We start from the raw sequence: 5,276 nt of genomic DNA, 5'->3' as shown, positions 1-5,276 counted from the left end.
TATAAATGCATATATATATATATATATATATATATATATATATATATATACATACAGATATATACATACACATATGTATGTATGTGTGTATATATGTATATACTCGTGTATATATATGCATATATGCATTAACATATATGTACATATTCGTGTTTATGTATGTATGGTGTTATTACTGGTAGCAATCAATCTCCTGATCAAAGTTAAGAAACAAACCAGTGGTAAATGAAAACGATGGGGCCCCAATTTCATGATTGCCATTGAATATTTCCTCAATCAATCGATTGGAATTCATCTTAATATTTACTGATATGATGGCGGTGAGCCGGCAGAATCACTAGCACCCCGGGCAAAATGCTTAGCAGTATTTCGTCTGTCTTTATGTTCTGGGGTCAAATTCCGCTGCGATTCACTTTGCTTTTCATCATTTCGGGGTCGATTAAATAAGTACCAGTTGAACACTGGCGTCGATGTAAACGACTTATCCCACGATGTAAGCGACTTATCCACCCACGAAATTGCTGGGGGAAGGAAAAAATAGTTCGAAGAGAATAAAAAAGAGAAATGCATTTAATTTATAATTATAAAAATGCACATAATTAATAATAAATTGCGAGTGACTATCAGAGCAAGTAAGTCGATTAAACTACTTAATCCAGGAATGATATACTAAAAATTGTTATTTAAAACTGTGACATATCGCAGCTCTAGAGTAGTATAACGAGGGCGTGAAAGTTTTGAAAGAATATACTTCCTTATATATGTATGTTTGTAAAGGATAAAATTTCAATATCCCTAAATACTTATTCATAAAGATAAATTAAATGAATCTTAAACAGACATATACACAAACATTACAATGTACTCATCATTGATAAGTTCACTATTGCTCTGTATAACTAGCTATAATATGCTCGGTGAGATAAGCAAATGTACTTTCCTCAGTTTGGGATAAGAAATGCGTGTTCTTTATACTCTACCAACTACGATATGTTCTACCGTTCTTTACGACATGTTCAGCTTTTCTTTATGAAGATTAAGAGGTCTAAAGATAAATTGTTTTTGAAATCTGAGTGATAGTAATACTAGTGTATTTGAATGGATTCCTGTTTGATCTGCGCAGCATGACCAAGGCCGCATGGCTGAAACGAGTAAAAGAGTATAAAACTTATACACAGGCGCAGGCGTGGCTATGTGGTAAGAAGCTGGCTTCACAATCACATTGTTTGGGGTTCACTACGACTGCGTGGCACCTTGAGCAAGTGTTTTCTATTAGTGTGTATGTGTGTGTGCGTGTGTTTTTGTCTCCCTCACGGCTGCAGGTAAATCAGTGCTGGTGTGTATACATCCCCGTAACTTAGCGGATCAGCAAAAGCCACCGACAGAATAAGCAGCAGGCTTTAACAATACTAGGGTCAATACATTCGACTAAAAATTCTTCAAGGCGGTCCCCCAGCGAGCCAGACTTAAAGGATAAACAATAAATATTGAAAATGCATATCAATAATGTGTCAGAAAAAGAGAGAAGAAAAATATATTACAAGGACATGGAAGTCTTGAAATACTTTGTTCCTTATAATAGGCGCAGGAGTGGCTGTGTGGTAAGTAGCTTGCTTACCAACCACATGGTTCCGGGTTCAGTCCCACTGCGTGGCACCTTGGGCAAGTGTCTTCTACTATAGCCTCGGGCCGACCAAAGCCTTTTGAGTGGATTTGGTAGACGGAAACTGAAAGAAGCCCGTCGTTTATATGTATATATATATATATATATATATATATATATATATATATATATATATATATATATATATATGTGTGTGTGTGTGTGTGTGTGTGTGTGTGTGTTTGTCCGCCCACCATCGCTTGACAACCGATGCTGGTGTGTTTACGTCCCCGTAACTTAGCGGTTCGGAAAAAAGAGACTGATAGAATAAGTACTAGGCTTACAAAGAATTAGTCCTGGGGTCGATTTTCTCGACTAAAGGCCGTACTCCAGAATGGCCGCAGTCAAATGACTGAAACAAGTAAAAAGAGATGTCTGTTTGTAAAGAATAAATTTTCAATATCTCTAAATACTAATTCATAAAAATTAATTAAATGAATATCTACCAGACATACACACAAATACTATAATGTATTCACCATTGATAAGCTCATTATTGCTTTGTATAACTAGACGTTATGTGCTCGATGAGATAATCAAATGTACTTTCTTCAGTTTTGGCTAAGAAATACGTGCTCTTAATAAAGCGATTGCTAACAAACCTGTGTAAACTTCTCTTCACAGTGAACCGAACTATGTAACTAAATAAATGCATGCACATGCTTCTAGTCAGCGATGCATAGTTTCTCTAACGAATTGTAAGCGTACGTTCATGGGAGTACTTTCTTGACCAACTATTTCAGTAGTTTCCATCTACTTACCAGTTCTACAAGATAATGAATGCAAACTTGTCATAATTGGCTTTTTTGCCTGAAGTTCTATCGCTGTAAATCCACACACACGCGCACGCGCGCACACACACACACACACAGGCACGCACACACACACATTTATATATATATATATATATTCCATGTTATACTTGTGTATGTGTAAGAAAGTGTCTATATATAATTCCATCTCTATCATCCGGTATGCATTGATATGTTTGTGTTAATAGCATTTAAATTGTGATTCTAAGTATTTAAGATGGCGGGATGACTACTATTCTTTTTATGAATATATACTTCCTGAGAACAGGAAAAAAACACTACAATATAATTTCCTTTGTTTTATTCTCCACTTGTCTTTAGGTGTATTTAAAACCACCCCAATCTGGGTTAGAAATTTTGGAATTTTTTATATATATATATATGGGAGAAATGGGCCAGAAATTTTTTTATTACAAAACCGATTTTCTTCAATACAGGTTGGGTAATATTGGGTGCTCTAATTTTTAAGTCCAGTTATTTACTATGACTTATACCCGATAAACTTTTGTTGTATAATTCTAGGTTAGCACTGACCGAACAGGCTTATGACATGCAGGTTGTTGGCCGAAATGCACGATAGGTATACCACGTAGGTCACATGGGAGTCTGCCTTCAAACTGCAGATTATCAGAACTGCAAACCTGAAGCAATAATAACCACAGATAAGTGTTTGATATGGGTATTAGACTCCTTCGGTTGGTCAATGAAAGCATTCTACCTTCGTAATATACATCGCATATTAAGTTGGAGTAGAAAAAATATTTCTTGTGGGGTGGGGATAATCTTAAAGTGTCATGCAATCTTTTCAGAAGAGCTATGAGAGATTTATAAATGTCTTTGGCTAAGCATTACTATCAAACAATAATGTTTGTCACAAATGATTCAGGCATTGAAATAATGCTAGTCAGTGACCAAGTGTACCTTAAGGCATTCGCCCACTCAAGAATAAAGTGCAAATTTTCTCGCCATTTCCTTTTCTCAAGAATGTCTAGTCAGTGTTACATCTGTAATAGAATTCACATCAGATTATAAATTTCATTTAAAAAAGCTTTTGCAGAAGAGAAATTTAGAGAAATTTAGAGAAATAATTTCATTCAAGAGAAACTACCGCCAACAAGTAAATTGTATCATCGTTAAGAGAGAGTTGCAGTTACGCCGTAAGTGAATCGTGTCACTCTCTGTTCATTGGTTTTTTCCGGAGTTCTCTACTATTACTGTTTTATAATGCCTTCAACAGTCTGATGGTTACATTCTATTTCATTTCTTTAACGGATTTTCCCATGTACTATATACAATACATTTAATATTTTTTTATGGGATGCATATATATCATAGTCATTGGTTTACACTGCATGTTAGTTTATAGTTTCTCTCGTTGTATTTAAATGCTTTAATTCAGAATTCGTTATAGTAAACAAATACGGTACTGTTGTTACTAATACTGCTATTATTGATTTTATTCATAGATCCGCCCATTTCCACTTACAAGGGAAGCTCTAAAGCTGTGAATCTCTAATCAATTTCAATCGATGAGCAAAACTAAATTACGTAAGTACCAGAATCTGTTCGTATCTTTTGTGAGTCCAAGCTCTTCCACATTCTTCTACTCTTTCTCCATTTACTTCTCTTTCTCTCTCTCTCTCTCTCTCTCCCTTCCTTCCTTACTGTCTCTCCAGAATCTCTCATATTCATATCATATGTATATGAGAGAAGAGTGTCGAATATGTATGTATGTGTGTATATATATATATATATATATATATATATATATATATATATATATATATATATATATATATATATATATATATATATATATGTGTGTGTGTGTGTGTGTGTGTGTGTGTGTGTGTGTGTGTGTTTGTGTACACACACACACACACACGCATGCACATATCGCTAGTGGTAGAATCTAATGCAGTGTGAGGTTAACAGTAGGACTATGCACATTGTTATGAGTTCTATGGTTATTGTAATAAAGTCCTGGTGATGATCCTATCAAAAATCGAACGGAGGAATTAAAAACATTTGTTCCCAGGAAATGTCCATATTCGAGAATTGAGTAAGAGAAATAACTCATCAATATTAAAGTGGAGGAGGGGTTTTTAATTTAGGATTCCTCAATAACAATCGCATAAAAAAACTGTTTCAAGAGGTGTGAAGGTAAAATATGAGCGGTTTGTAATAAGTATTAAAGAAAATTAAAGTGTACTTTATTGTTAAAGTAGAAATAGATAACGAGTAATTTTACCGTTGTTTGTGATTTAGGTACAGCACAAGTAATTTTGAGTGAAAATGGAGTAGTTGACACCACGATGCTTGTGTGATACTTCAATTTACCGATCATCGAAGAATACAAAGTAAAGTTGATCTCGGCAGTATTTGAACTCCGAGGTAAGCAGTCGGAACGAAGATTGCGAAATACTTTTTCTGACACCCTAATGATTCAACCAGCGAAGAGCCCCAATGAAAAAAAATTAAATAATGGCATAAAATTTTGGAAGAATTGTCAAAGTTCTGAAAACCAGGACAAAGGTTGATTCTACTAAAATTTCAGAGAGCTAAAACATGAAGAAATTAGCGTTTGTTTTTTTGAGATGTAAATACTTAACATTAACAATACTTTTAATTTAACAATTAAACGTTCATAACATTTTTTACCTTGCAATTCTTAGAGTAGGCTTCTCACTTCAGCGCGAGCGATTACTGAATCAGTTCGCTATATGATCGTTCTGTTCCTGCACTTATCCAAGCATGAAACTGGAAGTAGCTCACGATATATACATATATATATATATATA

The 5,276-nt window shown here is 34.6% G+C and overlaps 2 long non-coding RNA genes across 7 annotated transcripts in view; one reads left to right on the top strand and one right to left on the bottom strand.

Moving 5' to 3' along the window:
* The window catches only part of LOC106881631 (uncharacterized), a 385,740-nt gene that overhangs the window by 127,897 nt on the left and 252,567 nt on the right, over positions 1-5,276 (top strand). For all 6 annotated transcript variants that reach the window (XR_008266350.1, XR_008266345.1, XR_008266349.1 and 3 more), the window contains one exon: positions 3,942-4,023. This is a non-coding gene — a long non-coding RNA (uncharacterized LOC106881631). The remainder of the gene's footprint in view (positions 1-3,941; positions 4,024-5,276) is intronic.
* LOC128250326 (uncharacterized) overlaps positions 1-5,276 on the bottom strand; it is an 80,853-nt gene that overhangs the window by 33,796 nt on the left and 41,781 nt on the right. The window lies entirely within an intron of this gene.

Source organism: Octopus bimaculoides, chromosome 20, assembly GCF_001194135.2.
Source record: "Octopus bimaculoides isolate UCB-OBI-ISO-001 chromosome 20, ASM119413v2, whole genome shotgun sequence".
Taxonomy (NCBI): Eukaryota; Metazoa; Mollusca; class Cephalopoda; order Octopoda; family Octopodidae; genus Octopus; species Octopus bimaculoides.
This window is presented reverse-complemented; position numbering and strand designations above follow the sequence as displayed.